General features: G+C 33.6%; 1 pseudogene across 1 annotated transcript in view; it reads left to right on the top strand.

The window, feature by feature from the left end:
- LOC143235736 (uncharacterized) overlaps positions 1–20600 on the top strand; it is a 34434-nt pseudogene extending 13834 nt beyond the window's left edge. The window contains exons 12-22 of the transcript XR_013019364.1: positions 6839–7089; positions 8464–8576; positions 8734–8819; positions 9376–9566; positions 9917–9986; positions 11266–11390; positions 12164–12349; positions 13070–13243; positions 13581–13647; positions 16978–17157; positions 20065–20600. The product of XR_013019364.1 is annotated as an uncharacterized LOC143235736 (transcript). The remainder of the gene's footprint in view (positions 1–6838; positions 7090–8463; positions 8577–8733; positions 8820–9375; positions 9567–9916; positions 9987–11265; positions 11391–12163; positions 12350–13069; positions 13244–13580; positions 13648–16977; positions 17158–20064) is intronic.
- Positions 20601–25916: the final 5316 nt, after the last annotated feature.

Below are 25916 nucleotides of genomic sequence, written 5' to 3'. Positions count from 1 at the left end.
AACTTAGATATTGTGTTGAATTTATTTTATAAACTCTATATAATGAGATATTCTAGTTAGTGCTAAAAATTCAAAATATAATATAATATGGATTTATTAACTTTTCGTATTTGTGGTTTTAAAATTACTTCAGGTGCGGAACTTATTGTAATATTTACGAAATAAAGTGTAATAACTAGAATAGTAATGTAGTCTTCTTATCTTATATAAATTACTTATTACGGGTGTAAATATTACTGCGCTAGAGAATTCTGTGTTTGTCATCATCATCGTGAGAATTAAGTTTGTTTTAAATTTCTGGCAGGGCTATGCGCTGCGCATGGCCAGGTGGTTAAAGCAGACTCATGATCCGAGGGTCGTAGGTTCGAATCCTCGTCGCACCGATGCTCGCCTTTTCAGCTGTGGGAGCGTTATAATGTGATGGTCAATCTCACTATTCGTTGGTAAAAGAGTAGCCCAAGAGATGGCAGAAGACTAATGTCTTCCCTCTGTCTTACAAGCTAGAGCAGACAGCCCTTTGCGCTGAAACAAACAGACAAAACTTCAATGTGATAGGCACCAATAAGTTAATTGAGTGTCAGTCAAGGAATGTATGTTCTGTCAAACCTTATGTACGACCCCATGACGTCGTTTGTTAATTTATATAACTGAATACCCATGAAAGATGTTGGATGTTGTATTGGGAAAGTAATGACAAGCTTTTCTGAAAACTGTCACTAGAAACAAAAGAGAGCAAGAACCATTGCCCTCTAGTTGTAAGGACTGCTATTACATAGCAAAAAAAGTCGCATCATTTATGTATAGGAATGAACAATAGTTCAAAACATTTCTTTGAGGAAAACCACAGCTATTCGTTGATTATGATTCAAATGAAAACTAGTTTTCCATAATCATGGAGATTGTTTCACCTCAATCGATATCACCACTATGGCTCTCATCTCTACAGGAAATCAAACTCCAGATTTGTTAGCTCTCGTGCAACTTCATAAACTTACTGCTGATCCATTTTGAAAAGGTCCACGACATATCGAGATTTTGTTGGACGCTCTGGTAAATGCACCTTGAAAAACAACAATAACAAACAAATCTCACATTAATACAAATATTAACACAACGGGTCAGATTTATATCTGGAATTTTTAAAGACGTGGAATATCCTGTTGATATTCATTGTTTTAAAGTAACAAAATAAAAAGTATATTTTCTAAAAGTTAAAATTGAAACTTTATTTTCTGAAAATTAAAATTAAAAATTTATTTTCTAGAAGTTAAAATTAAAATTAAGACTTCAAATTAAAATTGAAAGTTAAATTAAAAATAAAAATTATTGTCTGAAAGTAAACAGATGGTTTTATCACAGCCACTCAGGGTCGCACTCAGCTGAGCAAGTTTTCTCTCATAGTCAACATACACTATCCGTATCCGGGGTACATTCATTCTATTGGTTAACAAGAGGGAATCGTTAATAGTCGCGGCACTTGATAGTCAGGATTACAATAAATTAATCTATGAGAGTTTGGGCAATATAAAGGGTTTGATCTCTTGAGCCCAAAACTGTAATTAGATCTCAAATTGGTTAAAAGATGACAGAGCTATGAGCTAAATGTTGTGTCTGAAGTGACATACACATCACAATGAAATTTGCTTCAGTGATTTTATTAAGATCAAAATAGACTACGTATAAGATACCACGACTGATATAAAAGAAATACATATTGTGCAATTTGGACAGCTTAGGGTAATAAACAAAAGAAAAAATAGTGTAATATTTGAAATGAATTTAGGACTCTTGCCTATTACAACTATTTTATATTCGTTGGTAAAAGAGTATCCCAAGAATTGGCAGTGGGTAGTGATGACTAGCTGCCTTCCCTCTAATCTTACTATAGTAAATTAGGCATGGTTAGCGAAGACAGCCCTCCTGTAGCTTCATGTGAAATTCAAGACAAAAAAACTGACGGTTTTAAGTACAGTCTTCAATTACGGTTTGAAAAGCGTTATGGTCTTCCCATTTAGTTTGGAGATTATTTTTATAGAGAATTATTTTCATTTTGATAATTTCATTTATTGTTTGTTTGTTTTTGAATTTCTCGCATACTTGTGCGATATTGGCTTCAAAATAATACTCTTCCAGGTTTTTCTGTTGCTATCGTTCAAATCAATAATACTTTTATACAATTGGTTCCAATCTTTATAAGTTTATTATTATTCCATTAGTTTTCTTCACTATTCCAATTCTACGTTTCACTATTCGATAATATTATTTTCGTTCTCCGCTGGTACATCAGTAAGCCTACAGATTTAAACGCTAAAATTAGAGTTCGATTCCCTTCGGTGGACTCAGAAGATGGACCGATGCGACTTTGCTGTAAGAAAAGACACACGCAGTATTATTCTCGATATAATTCTTTATCGATTTTTTGCAGTCATGGTTCTTCCACATTAGTGCTAACAAATTCTGGTATTGTTCTCTTGGAAAATAATTCAACACTTCGTTTTCGCGTTATCTCATTCAGTGTCTTTACGTTTGTCTCTGGAAATACTCCAGTCTATCCAAATCCGTCTGCCCTCTTCCCTTCGAAATCTTTTTTTTCTGACCAGACACACTACAGTGTAAAACAAATTGATGGTTAACTCAGTTTATTTTCTAATGAATAATTTTCGTTAAAATAACTAGCTAAGTCAAGTCTTCGTATATGAACAGTACTAACTGAACTGCTATATAAATCCATTCCTTGTTTATTTTTGTCGATGACAGCATTACGGAAATGGCAAATTTTTTGCTCGCAATTTTTCTGTTTCTCTTTTTTCATTCCTGGCCTGGAGGTAAAGGCGTTCGACTCTAACCTGATCACGGGTTTGAATCTTCATCACCGAATATGGTCGCTTTTTTACAACTGAAGGACGTGCTCGTGATTTTCTAATGATAATCCTGAGTTGAAATAATGAATTGGTAAGATATGGTTTATACTCTAACTGGTAGAATTTATATCGATTCTCTGATGCAAATCGCGTGAATCAAAAGCTGTTGGTTATAAAGTAGCTTGCAATAAAAATTGTCTCACGAGCGAGATAAGGAAAATGAAATTTAATCCTTAGAACACGTGCAAAATATTTACTTCATTACTACACTGAAAGTATGGATTAATGTGGCGCCATCTTTTGTAGGAGGCTGTATACGATATGAGATCAAAGAATTTACTGATAGAAGTCCTCCGATTGGCAGGCCTGAAGCTTAAAATGCTGAAATTCGTAGTTTGGTTCTCGTAGTGAACACAAAAGCTAGCTCAATGCGGCTTCGCTCTAAAAACTATCAAGTAACCGCTGACAGAAAGTGTGTATAGAATAACTTAAGATATACACGTACAGTTAATATCTTAGCATGCAATTAAACAGTAGTTGAACTATCAGGTTTATCCTTTTCTATTTATGTGTTTAAATTTCTTCATCAAACCTAGAAAAATAAGAAAAGTAATATGTCGAAGTTTGGTACATCAAAATTTATTTCAATGAACTCAAGACCCATTGTTTGTACAACAATAAACTTTGAAATTTCATCAACACGTAACGCACGAGAATACATTCAGTTGAATATAATATTGTAATCTGTCAAACGTATGTGGCATTATGATAATATCGAAAATAAATACTTGTATGTTTTTATACTTTCAGAAAGCAAACACCATTACAACTTCCACATGAAAAAAAAGTTGTGTCGGTAGGCCTAACCTGATATTTTTGAGGTAATTTTAGTTATATTTCGATACATTTACATTTTGTTAACTAGTTTATGATTATTTTAGAACCATAACGAAAATATAAACTACAAAGAAAATCACGACAGTTTACGATTTCGTCACATTTTGCAACGGAAATAAAACAAAATCCGTTCTCCATGAAAATAATTATCTTGTTGTGATAGTTGCATCAGATACTTATCCAGTTCTTTATTTACATGTAGTTGAGGATACAACGACTGTGTGAAAACGATAGTCTAAGATAACAACAGAGTTTTCCTGTACAAAGGAAACAACTAAATAATAATTCATTACATAAATTTTGTCATTCGTTGCATCTTCAGGAGAGGTCGACGATCTCTCGGACGTGAAGATGACTGTAACAGTTTCATACCTGAGGCTTAGGACTGAATATATGTTTTTTTTGGTTGATGGCGTTTTGCTGATGGTCATGATATATTCATTATTTTAAGCTGTAGGTGAGGCAGTTTATTGAAAAATATTCATAAAAACGCTGAAACTGGGACTTCATATTGCAGGTGTCACCTTTATCATGGTTCACGTCACTGAAAGAGATAATAAAATCGTATATTTTAGGCTCTGCAGTCTGATACTGTACACGTTACAATTTTATTATTTTAATTCAATATTGTCAGAAGATGTTCATGTCCTATACAAGTTACATATCCTCACGCTACAGGTTTGTCTAACTAATTTTTAGTTAGAATTGGAACAATCTCATGCGGTTATTTATCCTGTTTATTTCAGGTTTCGTGATCGGAGGTTAGACTCAATTTTGATTTGTTGATGTCAACTCCTATAGTCTTTTACACACAGTAAAATAATGCCTAATAAACCACGAAGTGTTAGTTATGTTTCATTCCTAATCTCACTTTTCAAATTCATCAAAAATTGTGATTTTTTTCATTGAGAATGAAAAGTAACTAAAGGCAAATGAGTTTCTTTTATTCCTTACTCTCCGAATAGAAGTTCGAATATCTTCTTCGTCTTCAGGCAATACTACATCACCTTGTGGTCCTGACACTGGATGAACACGGCCACGAATTTTTCTGTGTCGGTCTCGTTTTTGCTAATTTTTCAAAATATGTATATCATTTTATTTATACAAAGTGTAGCATACTTTATGATAAAATGATTTTGAATATGTAAATCAAGTCAAGTGACACTTACAGCTTGTATAAAGTCGCGGTTGAACGGCATCTTTTAGAACCACTTTATGACGTTATTTGACGTTTAGTAAATAGAGTGACGCCAAAGAAAGCTGAAGAGTTGGCGGTGGGTGATGATGGCTAGCTGCCTTTTCTATAGTCATTCACTGCTAAATTCAAACCAAACCAATTTCTTCAAGACCATATTCATACAACTAGGAAATTACACATTCGGTGTAGAATATAACAATATCCAAGGAAGCACACGAGCAGGAAACGAAGAAGAAATAGATTATAAAAGAAAACTAATAAAGAAAACTGTTCAATCCACAGAAAAATAGTAAATTTAAATTAATAAAAATGTGTAGATATTCAAATATCATAATTCACAGAGATGTAGAAGCCACATGTTGCATCGCCAAGGTTTTGGGGCCTGTTGATTTATCAGAAAATATATCATTAATTAGGCAAGTAGAATTTAGACATAGTTTATTCTCAGCGCAAAGCTACATAATGCTAGATACGCTTTTTCCACAAGGGGAATCGAACATCGAATTTTTTGCGCCACGCAATGCTAGATACGCGCTATCCACCGGCAGATCGAACCCCGAATTACAACCCTGTAAATTCATAAATCTTTCGCTGACGCAGTGGGATTATATAACTTAATGATTGACAAATGTGCCTTCAGGTGATTCATCTTTGTACTTTACCATGTTGGAACACACTTACACCAATGTTGAACATTATTTATGTTGAGAAAAAAGTAACATTTCTTTCACAGAAAATGTGTTAATATAGGTTTTATCTCCTGGTTTTACACAGTTGTATTTTCTTCCAGAGTCCTTTTAAGAAGGATATTCTAGAAGTCAAGTGAGGGAATCAACTACACTTCGTCCTTTGTTAGTGACAAATAGCCCTCGCTTTTGTGCTGAGCAGGAAATGACGTACATGTTGGAAAGGCTTATTTGTAACTACGAATAAGCTAAACAGTTATCACTATCGATGATGATCAGGTAGATTTTGAAAATATATGCTGCAAAAGTAACCTTTAACTAGAAAACGTCGTACTGATGGATAAGTAATTTTTATGCGCGTTTAAGAAAAAACGTTTCAATTATAGAATTTATTAATAAAAAGATACAAGACACCCTATAAAGTTACAAACAAAAAAGTACCATAAAAGTAATAACAGTATCAAAACGTAAACATACGGCTAGCGAAGATAGCCCTAGTGTAGCTTTCACCGAAATTCAAATCAAACAAACCTTCAACCTCCAGTGGTTATTCTCACAGTCTTTGTCCACTTTTGAACACTTTTATCCTACCTCCAAATAATCAATCTGTCTTTAATGTCTTTACTTTGGGTTATATATCGACTTTCATATGTCATCAACCCTTTCATGTGTTATTTCATAGTCTCTGACATCTATAAATGCACTTGTCACAGCAATACTTGCCTCTTTCAAAAGCCGTAGTCACAATTTCAGATTACCTCAACTCACTTATCACAGAAGTTATAAATACCTTAGAACATTATTATCATAGTTCCAGCATCTCAACGATATAGACTGTACACATTTGAAGTGCAAGCTGCTTATCTCCATTTTGTCATATATATACATATACATGCTGGTATGTCCTTCAACAAATTCTCGCCAGGAAATACGATAAATATAAATTATAACTAAGGACACTGCTTATTTTCTAATATATTTGTAATGATAAGTTATTTTTTAACCTTGGATTTCCTACGCTGATTCCTAATCTATCTACATTAATAAAACCTAATCCCATCTGTTCGTCAGTGTACAGGTACCGTGTGGGATGAATGTAAACTGAGAACGTAGCGAGATACTTTAACAACCTAAACATTTCTGCTCGTGACTTTAATCGTCAGATGTATCCGACCTTTTCTCGAGAGTGAACACTAAATGTCGCCCATGAAAGAATTAACCATGATTTTAGGCAGCGTTCCTAGATACTTGAATGACTGGTACGTCACCATATTTTTACTTTGTCTATCTTTTGTTCTTACGTTCATACCATTTTGGATAAGATGGTATAAGGTGAGAAACACAATCAATAAACTCCCAGGAATTGACTTCCGAAACCCATTCATTGGTAACGCGTCATTGGTCATGCGACATAAGGATGCCAGAACGATAGATAACATCAACTTGAGTAAGTAGACTTAGAGCTCTAAGGCATTAATAACGAGCTATTTTAGTGTGTTTTCTGTTTAGAACATTAACTAAGTAATCCTTAAGAGACTTATTAGTGTAATTGAATTGACGTTCCCCTCATGTTGCGAACATGCGCCACGACGCAGTGGTCTGGCAGATATTGCGTATCGAAAACATTACTAAACATTATGAGTTTCTGATGTGTAAAACATGACTATTATAATATTTTATAAGCACTGCTTACGTGATAAAATATAAATTGTTAAACTTAAGTTGATACAACTGTGACATGAAACAACAATTGCTATTATATTTATAAAGCTTATACAGTTTTGCATTTTGATTAAAAAAAAACACTTAAAACATCTAGACTTAGAAAAGGAAAGTGTTCAACATTTATACCCAAAGAGAAGCTTTTAATCTACAAATATCACACGTGCATGTTAAAAATAAAATTGATTTACAGTTTATGATTTTGTCTCAGCCGTCCGTGAGTACAGCGGTAAGTCGAAGGACTTACAACGCTAAAATCAGGGGTTTGATTCCCCTCGGTGGATTCAGCTTTGCTATAAGAAAAACGCATGATTTTGCCTCATGATGCCATGTTGAAATATATAAAGTTTGAAACACCTGCTTATGAGGTAGTATCTTTATTTCTCTAAAGTGTTCGTCTGTGACAGTGAGACATGATCACGTACAACATTTATTCATAAATACTGCTCTTTAATTACGTGGGAACGTCTTTAAAAGGAACCATGTTGAAATGTGTTACATGTTTTTAATCCTGTTATATTCGAAATTAAAATATTTTCTTTACCGTCCATATTTTTCTTTTAGAAGAAGTTAGATGTCGTTTGAACCTGACCCCGCATATCTTTAAGACTTAAAATCTCAGAAGGTAAATGTAATCGAGCTTTCCAACTGAGTTCGTATTGAGATATAATGCATGTCTTGCTGTCTAAGTACCTTTATAAATAAGGTCAATCCCACTATTTGTTGGTAAAAGAGAAGCCCAAGAGTTAGTGATGGGTGATAATGACTAGCTGACTTCCCACTTGTCTCACACTGTTAAGTGAAGGACGGCTAGCTCGTGTAGCTTTGCGCGAAATTTAGAAACAAAGAAACAATAATTGTAACTTAATGTGCCGCCGGTTTTTAGCAAAATATTGCAAAACTAACAATAACAAATAAATTGTTACATCACACACCTGAAAGGTCTCTGTGTTACTAAAAGAAATATGAAGGTTTCCAAATTTCATTTCATACGGAACCAATTTTGAGGAAGTTTCTATATTAAATAAGGGTGCATGAAAACGTTGAGAAACAATTCCGTAAACAGCCCGTACTGACGATTCATATTTACTTTATTTAGTATTGTTCCAAGTCACTTGTGGGTTCGCTCAATTGTTTCACAAGGAAAGGATATATCGTTTCTGGAATGGAATTCGACCTTCTGTAGCGTTTTTTAAACCAGAAACTATAGAGGTAAGTAAACAAACATCGCATTCATTCCAACATTACCTTACACATATAAGGTATAAGCAAAATATTAATATTAAGGAACTAAAACCGTTGTTACAAAATACCACATTGTGATCAGTGCGTGGAACTGATGTAATATATGATGGATTTTTTATTTCAGGTGATTCTCAGAAGTTCCACAATATTAGAAAAATCAACTGAATATTCTTTTTTGCATCCATGGCTGGGATCAGGATTGTTGACAAGGTAATTAATAAAATCAGGGCCTTAAAACCACTATTCCTACGGGGACACCAAACATACCCAGCTCATAACATTTTTCAGTTATATTGTCAATGCATTTACCCCAGACTTATATAGACCCAAGAAGATAATACATACACGAGTTATACTTTAAAGACTGACAGAAACAGTACATGTAAGCGATTATTAAGATATAAATAAGTTTAATTGTTTAGAATAAATATACGCACACACATAGACATATGTAATTATTTTAAAATGATACCATTGTGTAAATATGGTAAAAAATAACATTATAATGAATTTCACAAATAACCACTGAATAGTTTTTTAGTGTTTTTTTGCTAACATTCAAAAGACATTTCTTGCAAAAATACATTAATCATGACAAATAACCAAGACAACAATAGCTACGTTTTTATGAATTAACATAAATTATTAATATTTTGTTTAAATTGGATGAGATCGTATTGGACGTTGAATCGATATAGTCGTATCATATCGACATACTTTTAATATATATATATATATTAAAATGTTTATCGTATTTGATACATAGTTTCGGGAGTAAATGGAGAAGAAGACGAAAGTTGGTAACTCCTGCATTTCACTTCCGAATTCTTGAAGACTTCATTCCAATGTTCAACGAACAGAGCCAAATCTTAGTGGAAAAGTTGAGACAAGCGCAGAGCGAGAAATGGGTGGACATAGCTAAATATGTTACTCTTTGTACGTTGGACACAATTTGCGGTGAGCTTTCATTTTCCCACTTCGGATTTGGTTTATTTTTAATTTCGCGCCAAGCTACACGAGTACTTTGCGGGAAAGTAAGAAAAACCCAAACCAATTATATCTGAAAAACCTGTTACACATTTTAGAAGAGAATAAACCTATAAACTGATTTTAACTGTGACATTCTTGTAAATTTGAAAGTTTATTCTACCGGTAAAATCAATGTTAACAAAAAATAAAAATTTCGTCACAAATGTCTTTTGAAAAAAAAAAAAAGTCGTCGGACAGTCTTTGATACAAATTACTCTAGACATTATAAAACAATTGATGATAATTATTCGTCTATAAAAAATTCAACTATATTTCAGAAAGTGCAATGGGGATAAAGATTTGTACCCAAGAAAATACAGACTCGTCCTATTTGAAATCTTTGTACGAGTAAGCATATATTTCATTTTTCTATAGTTTTGTTGGATTCAAAGGAAATGGTACAATAAAAGTAAACTGTCAAGTGAAAATGAAGTAAACTTTAGTAAATATAAGTAAAACGTAATAATACAAAACAGAAATTTACTAGAGATCGAAAAGTAAGTCACTTTTTGGGATATATTACACTCCCAACTATTGTAATGTAGGAACAATAAAACAATTTAAGTGTAAAAAAATACATGTTGATTTTGTATGTAGATTTTTAAAATATTATCACATCCAACCCTGCCCCCCGCTAGTACAGCGGTAAGTCTACTAATTTACACTGACAAAATCAGGGGTTCGATTCCTCTCGGTGGGCTCAGCAGATAGTTCGATGTGACTTTGCTGTAAGAAAAACACACCCATCCAATATATTGTCCTTTACTCGTTTGTTTAATGTACATGTTGATATTACTAAAATAGCAAAGAACTGTGAAAAATACAGCATTACTAAAATAATTTTATCGTGTTTTCCTTACGTTTCTGTTCCTTACTTGGACTATTCAGAAACGGACTAGTAGTTGGACGCAGGGTCAGGAGTCCCCAGTTTCTGATACAGAAATAAAACAAAATGGAAAAGAAAAGATACAAGTAGTGGAAACATTGTTTATTAGTTTTGTGGGATATTTCATGCTCATATTTCTCCGTGTAAGAGGTTTTGTGCAGTTTGTAATATGCAAGATGTTTAAAGATACCGTAAACAAACTTTTTTTCCAAATTACTATGATCAAGTTAAAGTTATCAAAAACCTTTGGTGGAATCTCTTCATCGGTATCGACGGTGTGATTACTAAACTTCCCAGCCCTCTTTCTATCACATCAGTGGGCATCGCTTGACATAACATGAAGGAAAGAAATATAATGAATTCCCGGTTATTGGCAATGGCTTCAACCTTTATTTTTACAACGCCAGAGTTTTAACATGACAGGGTTTATTGACGAGAAAAATAAGACGAATTACGAAACTACTGAGGTTTATATATACGTTTGACGAATATTAGTTTATGCAGATGTTGTAGAGACATTGCTATATTTATGTTATAGAAAAATAAAGAAGTTAAACTTGGGTAGGTACAGTTTTTGTTTTATTTTTTACGAGAACAACGAACGATTTATGCTTAACTCCACGCACCTTCTTTAAGGTTTTAGGCTTAGCACAGTAACTTCAATAATAGAACCCCGTGATAATATTTTCTATTCAGTAAATAGTGCATAGTATGATAATAATTTCTTTTTTCTTTACAAAGGGTTGGTGAAACGTTTGCGTGTCGTATGATACGACCGTGGCTTTGGCCTATGGTATTATTTTCACTATCTTCTTATGGGCGTCGTTTCAAAAGGTTTAACAGAACTACACAACTTTACCAGAACGGTAGGTAATTACGAAAAGTTACACAAATAGCCCAAGAGACTTAATGGTACAAATAATAAATGATAAGTAAGTACTCTAGCCTTCATATTAATTTCTTTCTTCATTAACTATGAGTTTGAGTTTTGTTAAAATTGTGGAAGAACAACAGATTACTGAAAAAAACTACATGAAAAAAAAGAAAGTGAAATGGAAATGTTATGTTTCACAACTCAGACTTTATCTTTATGTCCATATATTATTCATTATGATAAACGTTTTCTATAGTTTCAGGCTTTTATAAAGAATAGTTAGGACTTAATGGTACGAAACTCTATTAAAATCCTTTATTAATTTATTAATTTTTTGTGATTTATGTATATGTATATTACTTATGCACTTAAATCAGCACAAACGTACTTATTATGTTAAATTAAAAATACATTTTGGGTGAGCCCAGGATCCATTAAACGGCCAGAAGGTGTACGCCGTAGACAAGTTCCAGTGTGCTAATAAAAGGTGATACGTTTGATGTATCCACATACAGAAACCATCGTGCAGACTAATTGGGTAAGACAAAGCTGTGAAAACAACAAAAAGAGGATATCTAATTCCGTTAGTTTAAACTTTAAAACAAATTAAACATACGATCCTGACTTTTAAACATAGTTATTTAACATACTCATGTGAGTATATTGCAGGTTTGAAGCAGCGTCTATAGAATAAAGATATTATGGTTAATAGGAGATTTCTGGTCTAATGTTTTAATTAATAAATTTGATGACACTTTTTTCTAGATAATTCGTAATCGTAAAGCCCAGATACTGGTGATCCGAGCTTCTGGTAATGAACAGGATGATAGTAACGATAATAAATTGAAGACGAGGCAACCTTTGCTAGACCTGATGATTAACCATCATTTGAATGATCCCAGCTTAACCCTGGAAGACATTCGTGAAGAAGTGGACACTTTCATGTTTGAGGTAAAACGTTGGAATTTATATTCACTTTGTCCATTCCAACCTTGATCCTTTCTCTATTCATCCACCCACTACTGCCTACTTACATTTTAATTACTCTCCAGATTTTCTTTCAGTCTTCCTATCTTTCTGTTGAAAAGTGTTATTTTATTCGATAACACATTTATCTACGTTTTATTCAATGATGTAAACTTATTTACGCGTTTATTCAATAACACACGTTTATCCACGTGTTTATTCAGTAGCATGTATGTATTTACATATATATTCAAAACTGTTCACTTAGTCGTTTTGTTTCTGTAACCTACTTTCCCATGTTTATACCTAATTCACAATTTTACCAGCCTGACTTACCATTCATATAAAACCGCATGAGAATATAGTACAGAAATCTACTATTCTTACAAGGTGTTTAAAACACTCGCTCAAGATGATCAACCAATTCAGTGCCATAAGTTTACCTTTACATAAGTTTACCTTACTAGGTATTTAAAACACTCGCTCAACAATTGATACAACCAAACAATTTGGTACTATAAGTTTACCTTACTAGGTGTTTAAAACACTCGCTCAACAATTGATACAACCAAACAATTTGGTACTATAAGTTTATCTTACTATATGTTTAAAAAGCACACAGTCAACCAAATAATATATGTGTATAGATATATAGAAATATATATATATATGTGTAGATATATAGCTATACATCTATTTAAACAGGGACATGACACGACTGCTATGGGAATTAGCTGGACACTTTATCTGATTGGTTTGGATTCGTTTGTTCAGAAAAAAATACAAGACGAACTGGACTCAGTATTTGGAAATGATACCGAAAGGTCCATTACAATAGAAGACATTAAACAACTGAAATACATGGATTGTGCTTTAAAAGTACGTAGGTTAATCCATTGTTTTATTATTATTATTAATTATTCGTGTTAACAGTAGTAATAGCTTTAAATACTTTGTTTCTCTGTGTAAAATACATCTTATTATTGCAGAAGTCACTTTTCTTGTTTCTTCATATCCATTAAATTTTCAACTTGAAAAGAGATTTTAAAATATTTCCCGGTAGCATAAAATTATTATTTTACCAAGTTGTCAATAATGTGCTCAAATATATAATTTTATTAATTATAATTCATTGTTGTTCAGCACAACTTATAACTTAATTTATTTTGTTATCTTTTAAATCTGCACACAAACTTCGACCTTCTCTCCGATTCAGGAGGGTCTACGAATTTTCCCCCCAGTTCCTTTCATCGGAAGAACATTACGAGAGGATGTTGTAGTCAGTAAGTCCAAAGTTTCATTCATCTTAATAAGTTATCACGGTTACATTCATGTTAATGGTTTCAATCTCTCTTTTTGTTTTAACGAAAACCTAACAGTGACTTTGGATTAATAGTTATATACTGCGAGGTTAACAACTATGAAATGTTGTTTGGCCAATCATAATGAGGTTTTACCTGCTGTACAGTAATTGGATATTGGTTGGCAAATCGTAGTGAGGTTTCTACTTGATTTATAGTAATGAGGTGTTGGTTAATTAACAACAATTAAGAGTCTATTTTTTAACAATAATGAAACGTGAACTAAATGTTGCTTAATTATGAACAGATGATAAAGATTTCTTTTCAATGACGAGAAAACCCTCTTGTAGAGAAAAATATATATAGAAATGACTGGTTTGGATTGAGAAAATTTTTTATGTAGAGGAGCGAACAACGTTTCGACCTTTTTTCGGTCATCGTCATGTTCACAAAGAAAGAAAGAGGTAACTGACCGATAGCTGACCACATGTTTGAAAGGGGTTGTGTTACTGAGTGTAGGAATGTAGAGGGCGTGCTTGTATGTTTGATTATATTTATAAATATTGGTATAATGGTGTTCCTTTGTATTGGGCTTGAGTTGTTGTATAAGTAAGGCTTCTTTAATTTTGCGTTTGTTTATGTTTGTTTCTTTATTTAGTATTTGGGTGTTTTCTACGATTATGTCGTGTTCATTTGATTTGAAGTGATGAAAACGTGTGAAGGTGACTTTTTGTGTTCTTTGAATCTGGTTTCCATTTTTCTACTTGTTTCTCCAATATAGAAGTCGTGTCAGTTATCACGTTGTATTTTATAAATAATGTTGGTGTGGTGTTTGTCAGTGTAGTTTTACACAGTATAGACCTTAGTTTTGTGCCTGGTTTTTGAATAAATTTGGTATTAACTGGAAAGTCATATTTTGATATTAGTTTTTGACAAATATTGGTTATTTTTCTGCTGATGTCGGGAATATATGGTATGCAGCAGTATACGATTTCATGATTTTTTAATTCGTGGGATATATTTACTTTTTTGGTTGATTTTGCTTTATGTCTAGGCGTGTGCGTATAATGTTTTCTACGGTTTGTGGAGGAAACTTATTGATGTTGATGAAGTATTGTTTTACTTTGTCTAATTCGTCGTTAATTTTATCTGACGAGCATAGTTTTATGGCTGTGTTTATTTGGTTTCTTAGTATGTTGAGTTTTGGTTTTGTTTTATATCCCAAGGAATATATAGGGTAATTTTTCGGTGGATTTCTGTTTTAAATTGTGTATCGGTTCTTGTAATTTTGAGGTTAAAATATGATATTTGATTGCTTTCTTCCTGTTTACATCTGAAGTTAATGTTGGGATGTATAGAGTTAATGTGAATGAAAAAATTAAGTGTGAGTTCTGTAGATGTGATTCCCGCAATCATGTCGTCTACATATTTGTACCAGTATAGTGATGGATGTAATGCTGTGTTAATTGCTTGTGTTGTTTGCATCTTAGTTTTTCTAGTTTTTTAATGTGGCAGACCTTTTGTCCCTGACACTCCTAGTGTTGATTTGGTTTATGTTTCGTTGTATAAGAACGTAAAACTCTGGTTTAATGCAACATGCCAGTTAATGGTCCAGGTTCATTTTATGTTTTTGTAAGTCATGCAGTTCTTTGTATTTCGTGTTCAACATGGCTTTAAGTAGTTTTTCTGTAAATTTTGGATAATGTTTGTGCATTGATTAAAATTTTTTGATGGTTTTACCTTTACAAAGTTAGGGATTAGTTGTTTCTTTCTTCCTTAAACAATTTTATTCAAAGAATTTTCTTATAAAACCGTCAACATAATTTCGCAAAACAGAAAGCTAAAAACAATCTTACAAAATGAGACATTAATTCCATTAAAAAGCTAAAACAAGACAAAAATATAAGAATTCTAAAAGCAGATAATGGAAACGCTATAGTCATAATGAACACGTATGAATACATCCAAAAAAATGAAGAACTTCCTAAACAAAATACCACTAAAATGAAAAAAACAAACACAATTTCAAAAACACTTTATTCCTACCTACACAAGACCAACTCACGCACACCACAAATATATTGTACGGCATCCCCAAACCTCATGAACCAGATTGTCCATTACGACCAATAATGTCCACATATGAATCGTTTACTTACAATCTTGGTAAATACATAACATGGGCATTCTCCAAATAGGTAACATTAACCAGCTCATTCATCAAAGACTTTTGAATTTCAAGTCTAATCTGAAGCCTGCAAGATAGCCTTGGAATTCTATATCCGAGATCCTAACCCATCAATAGACATTACCAGCAACCAACTAGCAACCTTCATAGATCAAGTCAAACTTCATGTTCAACAACCACAACTATATACAAACAAATGGCCTAAGGATGGGTAACCCAGTATCACCAGTTCTAGCCAATATTTTTATGTTCGCTCCTCTACATAAAAAATTTTCTCAACCCAAATCAGCCGTTTTACATATATGAAGATTTCTTTTCCTTTTCACCAGAGGGAATTTGAAAAGGTAACTTATTGAATTCTACGAAATTCCAGAACATAATTCACATACCTAAATTAATTTAGATTACTGTGTGGTGAAGTGAAACGGACTCTAAACCTCATACATAACTGATGTATGGTTGGTGAACAATAATACGATGTGTTGTTTCAACGTTAATAAGAAAGGTGTTGGTTGTTAAACAACGGTCACTTAATGATTGGTCAGCAGAAGTGGTTACAATATTTTGTCTTATAAAGAATGCTAAACAAAAGTCAGTTATTTGGAGTCAAGCATAATAACAAGTTTTTACTGGTTTTTTTTTCTTGGCTAAAAGTAATTAAATATTGGCTAAATAAGAATGTAGGTAAAAATATTTCAATTTTTTTTATCTAAAATGTTTAGGTTTATATCATCACGTCAAAAGTTTTGCTTTGTTAAATTTTTAAACTCTATCTCTATTTTCCCGATAGATGGTCGAAGGCCACTTAGAGATGTAACCTGTTTCAACCACTCGTTCCCCTCTATGGTAGGGTGTTGTTTATTAGTCAGTCATTAGACACTAAAATGACATCACATAAGGAACGCTTAACGTTGTAGTTTGTACTGTTGTGACTTTAGTGAAACGTACTTATGACGTGAATCACGAGGAGAATTATGCATCTACAATACAGCGAGATATATGAATGCAAAAGCAATAAATAAAATATTTGTTACTTTTAATTTTGGTTTTATTTATTCTTGATACAAAACACATTTGGGGACTCTGTGGAAGTAGAGCTATTTTTGTTTTTGTTGTTTTAATAGATGGCTACCATATACCTCAAGGCAGTACTTGTTTTTTGAATATTTATATGCTGCACCGAAACCCAGACGTATTTCCAAACCCGGAAACATACGATCCGGATCGTTTTCTACCTCAGCATATAACAGGGCGTCACCCATACGCTTATCTTCCTTTCTCTGCTGGCCCTAGAAACTGTATTGGTAAGTATAGATTGCAGCTATCAATATATGGTAAATAGGACTAGCAACTGATTATCTCCATTCCGTATGAGCTGTGTTAGTAGCTTCGTAACAGTTATTCATAAAAGTTATGTTGCTAACGGATCTCGCTTTTGGATATACATGAAATAATTTGAGTCGTCATTTACGTAAGGAAATCGGTTTTAGTTGTCAATAATCTGTTTAGAATTTTGCTCGTAGCTACACAATGGCTATCTGTACCAGCCGTTCCTAATTTAGCAGTGTGAGAGTAGAGGGAAATTAGCTAGTTATCACCACCCACCGACAACTCTTGAACTACTTTTTTACCAACGAATAGTGGGATTGACCGAAACAGTATAACGCCTTCCAAGCTGAAAGGGCGAACATATTTGGTGTGACGGGAATTCGAACTCGCAACCCTCGGATTACGAGTTCCTTAACCACCTGGGTCATGGATTTGGATTCCTGTCACACCAAACATGCTCTCCCTTTCAGCCGTGGGGGGCATTATAATGTGACGTTCAATTCCACTATTCGTTGGTAAAAGAGTAGCCCAAGAGTTGGCGGTGGGTTGTCATGACTAGCTGTTTTCACTCTTGTCTTACACTACTAAATTAGGGACAAATAGCGCAGTCAGCTTTCGTGTAGCTTTGCACGAAATCCAAAGCAAATCAAATATATTTTATTTCATGGGAAGATTTTTCAATACAAGAGAAACATGGTCAGTATACTGCGTTTAATTAACAGCAGATGTTCATATGTATAAAACAAGAAATACAATATCTTGTGAGATAGCAAATTCTAATTTTTTTGTGATTATGGTTGTGTTAATTGTTCAGTTATTGTTTCCTTCTATCGTTTAATTTGTCTGTGAATTTTAAGTTGCATTAAAACGTTAACTCACTTTCTACATAATTATTTGTATTTTGTGTAAATATATATATTTGTGTATGATGAAACTGACATCAGATTCCGTAGCAATGACGTACAGTAGAATATGTAAATTTATGATCACATAAGGATGTACTCTCGTGATCTACTCTGTGAATATACACCCTGCCAGAAGCTTCATCGAGAGAGTGTCACAAGATAGTTATTATGAGATGTAACTTTGCTGTTTGTCACTCGACGTCACTGTAATACTGAATTTCCGCATTTTTTGTGGGGGGATTAGTTGTTGTTTTTTCTACTTATTTTTCCCGGTTCCATTATTATTGCTCCCCAGTGGCATGTCTGCGGACGCACACCGCTAGAAACAGGGTTTCGATACTTGTGGTGGGCAGAGCACAGACAGCCCGCTGTGTAACGTTGTGCTTAATTCCAAACAAACAAATGTAAACGAGTATAATTGCCCCCAAGTGGCACAGTCGAATGTCTATGGACTTACACACTAAAAACAGGGTTTCGATACCCCTAGCGGGCAGAGCACAGATAGCCCATTGTGTAGCTTTGTGCTTAATTCTAAACAAACAAACAAAACCATTATTATTGATTTATTTATGGTAATTGTTCATGTAGGTATGAAAAGTCCTGGTTTGGCATTTGTTTATTGACATTGTTCTGGTAAGTATTGGATATATTTTTAAATGTTATAGTGAACACATTTGTTTTGTTGTTGAAGCTTGACTGTAGCGGCGTGTTCATTTTAGACCATAACAACTTCCAAATTTAAGAATCAATAATATTGGTAGGTTTAATTATCATATTGAATCATGTAGACAGGTAAGTGTAGGTTTTCACTACTTCATAGGGTCTGGCATATCCTTGTAGTTAGAAGCGGTAAACTCGTAACATGAAAGTTCCAAATTCGAATCTCCGTCGCCGAACATGTTTGTTCCATGTGGTTGAAAATTGGGCTAACCACACATGTGTGAAACTTTTTGACTTATAAAACATCGGCCGCCACCAAAGTCGTTTAGATTAATGTTATAATGAGTAAATATATCATAATTGAAAGTGTAATGACAATTAATGAAATTAAAACCTATTTGTTTATATTATGCACTTCCAGCAGAGAGCCGCAAAAATGTTTACGATAAAAGTAGTATCTTATTACAATAATATTACTTTAAATACAAAATTCCTAAAATAATGCAAAATAATTTTGATCGCAAACACTAAAATATGCGAATCCACTCGTTCTTGTTGAGGGTACGACCCCTGTTTGATAAACAGATATTTGTTTGTTTGTTTGTTTGTTTTGAAATTTCGCACAAAGCTACTCGAGGGCTATCTGTGCTAGCCGTCCCTAATTTAGCAGTGTAAGACTAGAGGGAAGGCAGCTAGTCATCACCACCCACCGCCAACTCTTGGGCTACTCTTTTACCAACGAATAGTGGGATTGACCGTCACATTATACACCCCACGGCTGGGAGGGCGAGCATGTTTAGCGCGACGCGGGCGCGAACTCGCAACCCTCGGATTACGAGTCGCACGCCTTACGCGCTTGGCCATGCCAGGCCAATAAACAGATAAACTCCGACTATAATTTGTGTCTATGTTTTGCTTTACTTGAGACTAAACTTTACCGAACGTAAGTACTATCAGTAAATAAATGTATAATGTACAATCTCACGTTAGATTGTACATGTTATTGTACAAAATGTATACTGAATAATGTTTACATTTATCCGTAATTTATATCCGTTCAAAATCAAGTGCGCACGCATACGTGTCTCTCTTAGATAGCAAATTACGAGCGCATTCTATTATTATTGTAGATTAGTGAGGAAAACTCTGAACATGAATGAGGATATGACCCTATTTATTTATTCGGCTACATTTACTAGAGTAATTTATTACCCTACGACTACGCCAGCCCTTTAGGGTTTATATACTGATATAAAATATTTTAGGCACAAATATTTGAAATATTTTTTATTAATTATGGATTTTAAATATTTACAGGACAAAAGTTTGCAATGATGGAAGAGAAAGTTGTAATAGCAAATATTCTTCGCAACTTCAACGTGACTTCCTTGGACCCAAGAGACAAGATAAAAATCGACGCAGAATTAGTGCTTCGGCCTAAACAAGGATTACGGATGAGAATAGAACCTCGGGTACGAGAGTAAACCAAAAAGGAATTAAACAAAGAAATCGGTATCACTACTCTCTGTATAAGAAGAAATTTTACTAAGTTCATTCTGAACTTTTGTGTGTGTGATGGGTTGTTTGCCTTTTTCTTTTTGTTGTTTCAGATTGTTTACGGTTAAAACAATGTCTATTTACCAAAAGTAGGGTTAGCTTACCTTCTACAAGTAAACGGAACTTAGATATTGTGTTGAATTTCTTGTATAAACTCTATATAATGAGATATTCTAGTTAGTGCTAAAAATTCAAAATATAATATAATATGGATTTATTAACTTTTCGTATTTGTGGTTTTAAAATTACTTAAGGTGCGGAACTTATTGTAATATTTACGAAATAAAGTGTAATAACTAGAATAGTAATGTAGTCTTCTTATCTTATATAAATTACTTATTACGGGTGTAAATATTACTGCGCTAGAGAATTCTGTGTTTGTCATCATCATTGTGAGAATTAAGTTTGTTTTAAATTTCTGGCAGGGCTATCTGTGCTGGGCCCTGGCATGGCCAGGTGGTAAAAGCACTCGACTCACGATCCGAGGGTCGTAGGTTCGAATCCTCGTCGCACCGAACATGCTCGCTTTATCAGCTGTGGGAGCATTATAATGTGATGGTCAATCTCACTATTCGTTGGTAAAAGAGTAGACCAAGAGATGGCAGAAGACTAGATGTCTTCCCTCTGGTCTTACACAGCTATGGCAGACAGCCCTCGAGCAGCATTGAGCGAAATCCAAAACAAACAGACAAAACTTCACTGTGATAGGCACTAATAAGTTATCATTGCGTTTCAGTCAAGGAATGTATGTTCTGTCAAACCTTATGTACGACCCCATTACTTCGTTTGTTAATTTATATAACTGAATACCCATGAAAGATGTTGGATGTTGTGTTGGGAAAGTAATGAGAAAGTAATGATTGTTTTTCTGAAAACAATCACTAGAAACAAAAGAGAACAAGAACAATCGCTGTCCTCTAGTTGTAAGGACTGCTATTACATAGCAAAAAAGTCGCATCATTTATGTATAGGAATGAACAATAGTTCAAAACATTTCTTTGAGGAAAACCACAGCTATTCGTTGATTATGATTCAAATGAAAACTAGTTTTCCATAATCATGGAGATTGGTTCACCTCAATCGATATCACCACTATGGTTCTCATCTCTACAGGAAATCAAACTCCAGTTTGTTCGCTTTCGTGCAATTTCATAAACTTACTGCTGATCCATTTTGAAAAGGTCCACGACATATCGAGATTTTGTTGGACGCTCTGGTAAATGCACCTTAATAAACAACAACACACATAACTCACATTAATACAAATATTAACACAACGGGTCAGATTTATATCTGGAATTTTTAAAGACGTGGAATATCCTGTTGATATTCATTGTTTTAAAGTAACAAAATAAAAAGTATATTTTCTAAAAGCTAAAATTGAAAGTTTATTTTCTGAAAGAGAAAATTGAAACTTTATTTTCTGAAAATTAAAATTAAGACTTCACCTTATGAAAGTTAAATTAAAAATAAAAATTATTGTCTGAAAGTAAACAGATGGTTTTATCACAGCCACTCATGGTCACACTCAGCTGAGCAAGTTTTCTCTCATAGTCAACATACACTATCCGTATCGGGGTGCATTCATTCTATTGGTTAACAAGAGGGAATCGTTAATAGTCGCGGCACTTGATAGTCAATATTACAATAAATTAATCTATGAGAGTTTGGGCAATATAGAGGGTTTGATCTTTTGAGCCCAAAACTGTAATTAGATCTCAAATTGGTTAAAGATGACAGAGCTATGAGCTAAATGTTGTGTCTGAAGTGACATACACATCACAATGAAATTTGCTTCAGTGATTTTATTAAGATCAAAACAGACTACGTATAAGATACCACGACTGATATAAAAGAAATACATATTGTGCAATTTCGAGAGCTTAGGGTAATAAACAAAAGAAAAATAGTATAATATTTGAAATGAATTTAGGATTCTTGCCTATTACAACTATTTTATATTCGTTGGTAAAAGAGTATCCCAAGAATTGGCAGTGGGTAGTGATGACTAGCTGCCTTCCCTCTAATCTTACTATACTAAATTAGGCATGGTTAGCGAAGACAGCCCTCCTGTAGCTTCATGTGAAATTCAAGACAAAAAACTGACGGTTTTAAGTAAAGTCTTCAATTACGGTTTGAAAAGCGTTATGGTCTTCCCATTTAGTTTGGAGATTATTTTTATAGAGAATTATTTTCATTTTGATAATTTCATTTATTGTTTGTTTGTTTTTGAATTTCTCGCATACTTGTGCGATATTGGCTTCAAAATAATACTCTTCCAGGTTTTTCTGTTGCTATCGTTCAAATCAATAATACTTTTATACAATTGGTTCCAATCTTTATAAGTTTATTATTATTCCATTAGTTTTCTTCACTATTCCAATTCTACGTTTCACTATTCGATAATATTATTTTCGTTCTCCGCTGGTACATCAGTAAGCCTACAGATTTAAACGCTAAAATTAGGAGTTCGATTCCCTTCGGTGGACTCAGAAGATGGACCGATGCGACTTTGCTGTAAGAAAAGACACACGCAGTATTATTCTCGATATAATTCTTTATCGATTTTTTGCAGTCATTGTTCTTCCACATTAGTGCTAACAAATTCTGGTGTTTTTCTCTTGGAAAATAATTCAACACTTCGTTTTCGCGTTATCTCATTCAGTGTCTTTACGTTTGTCTCTGGAAATACTCCAGTCTATCCAAATCCGTCTGCCCTCTTCCCTTCGAAATCTTTTTTTTCTGACCAGACTCACTACAGTGTAAAACAAATTGATAGTTAACTCAGTTTATTTTCTTATGAATAATTTTCGTTAAAAATAACTATCTAAGTCAAGTCTTCGTATATGAACAGCACTAACTGAACTGCTATATAAATCCATTTCTTGTTTATTTTTGTCGATGACAACATTACGGAAATGGCAAATTTTCTGTTTCTCTTTTTTTCATTCCTGGCCTGGAGGTAAAGGCGTTCGACTCCTAACCTGATCACGGGTTTGAATCTTCATCACCGAATATCCTCGCTTTTTTTCAACTGAAGGACGTGCTCGTGATTTTCTAATGATAATCCTGAGTTGAAATAATGAATTGGTAAGATGTGGTTTATACTGTAACTGGTAGAATTTATATCGATTCTCTGATGCAAATCGCGTGAATCAAAAGCTGTTGGTTATAAAGTAGCTTGCAATAAAAATTGTCTCACGAGCGAGATAAGGAAAATGAAATTTAATCCTTAGAACACGTGCAAAATATTTACTTCATTACCACACTGAAAGTATGGATTAATGTGGCGCCATCTTTTGTAGGAGGCTGTATACGATATGAGATCAAAGAATTTACTGATAGAAGTCCTCCGATTGGCAGGCCTGAAGCTTAAAATGCTGAAATTCGCAGTTCGGTTCTCGTAGTGAACACAAAAGCTAGCTCAATGTGGCTTCGCTCTAAAAACTATCAAGTAACCGCTGACAGAAAGTGTGTATAGAATAACTTAAGATATACACGTACAGTTAATATCTTAGCATGCAATTAAACAGTAGTTGAACTATCAGGTTTACCCTTTTCTATTTATGTGTTTAAATTTCTTCATCATACCTAGAAAAATAAGAAAAGTAATATGTCGAAGTTTGGTACATCAAAATTTATTTCAACGAACTCAAGACCCATTGTTTGTACAACAATAAACTTTGAAATTTCATCAACACGTAACGCACGAGAATACATTCAGTTGAATATAATATTGTAATCTGTCAAACGTATGTGGCATTATGATAATATCGAAAATAAATACTTGTATGTTTTTATACTTTCAGAAAGCAAACACCATTACAACTAGCACATGAAAAAAAAAGTCTGTGTAGGTAGGCCTAACCTGATATTTTTGAAGTAATTGTAGTTATATTTCGATACATTTACATTTTGTTAACTAGTTTATGATTATTTTAGAACCATAACGAAAATATAAACTACAAAGAAAATCACGACAGTTTACGATTTCGTCACATTTTGCAACGGAAATAAAACAAAATCCGTTCTCCATGAAAATAATTATCTTGTTGCGATAGCTATATCAGATACTAATCCAGTTCTTTATTTACATGTAGTTTAGGATACAACGACTGTGTGAAAACGATAGTCTAAGATAACAACAGAGTTTTCCTGTACAGAGGAAACAACTAAATAATAATTCATTACATAAATTTTGTCATTCGTTGCATCTTCAGGGGAGGTCGACGATCTCTCGGACGTGAAGATGACTGTAACAGTTTCATACCTGAGGCTTAGGACTGAATATATGTTTTTTTGGTTGATGGCGTTTTGCTGATGGTCATGATATATTCATTATTTTAAGCTGTAGGTGAGGCAGTTTATTGAAAAACATTTCATAAAAACGCTGAAACTGGGACTTCATGTTGCATGTGTCACCTTTATCATGGTTCACGTCACTGAAAGAGATAATAAAATCGTATATTTTAGGCTCTGCAGTCTGATACTGTACACGTGACAATTTTATTATTTTAATTGAATATTGTCAGAAGATGTTCATGTCCTATACAAGTTACATATCCTCACGCTACAGGTTTGTCTAACTAATTTTTAGTTAGAATTGGAACAATCTCATGCGGTTATTTATCCTGTTTATTTCAGGTTTCGTGATCGGAGGTTAGACTCAATTTTGATTTGTTGATGTCAACTCCTATAGTCTTTACACACAGTAAAATAATGCCTAATAAACCACGAAGTGTTAGTTATGTTTCATTCCTAATCTCACTTTTCAAATTCATCAAAAATTGTGAATTTTTTCATTGAGAATGAAAAGTAACTAAAGGCAAATGAGTTTCTTTTATTCCTTACCCTCCGAATAGAAGTTCGAATATCTTCTTCGTCTTCAGGTAATACTACATCACCTTGTGGTCCTGACACTGGATGAACACGGCCACGAATTTTTCTGTGTCGGTCTCGTTTTTGCTAATTTTTCAAAAATATGTATATCATTTTATTTATACAAAGTGTAGCATACTTTATGATAAAATGATTTTGAATATGTAAATCAAGTCAAATGACACTTAGAGCTTGTATAAAGTCGCGGTTGAACGGCATCTTTTAGAACCACTTTATGACGTTATTTGACGTTTAGTAAATAGAGTGACGCCAAAGAAAGTTCAAGAGTTGGCGGTGGGTGATGATGGCTAGCTGCCTTTTTTATAGTCATTCACTGCTAAATTCAAACCAAACCAATTTCTTCAAGACCATATTCATACAACTAGGAAATTACACATTCGGTGTAGAATATAACAATATCCAAGAAAGCACACGAGCAGGAAACTAAGAAGAAATAGATGATAAAAGAAAACTAATAAAGAAAACTGTTCAATCGACTGAAAAATAATAAATTTAAAATAATAAAAATGTGTAGATATTCAAATATCATAATTCACAGAGATGTAGAAGCCACATGTTGCATCGCCAAGGTTTTGGGGCCTGTTGATTTATCAGAAAATATATCATTAATTAAGCAAGTAGAATTTAGACATAGTTTATTCTCAGCGCAAAGCTACATAATGCTAGATACGCTTTTTCCACAAGGGGAATCGAACATCGAATTTTTTGCGCCA

Source organism: Tachypleus tridentatus, chromosome 12 (genome assembly GCF_004210375.1).
Source record: "Tachypleus tridentatus isolate NWPU-2018 chromosome 12, ASM421037v1, whole genome shotgun sequence".
Lineage (NCBI taxonomy): Eukaryota > Metazoa > Arthropoda > Merostomata > Xiphosura > Limulidae > Tachypleus > Tachypleus tridentatus.
This window is presented reverse-complemented; position numbering and strand designations above follow the sequence as displayed.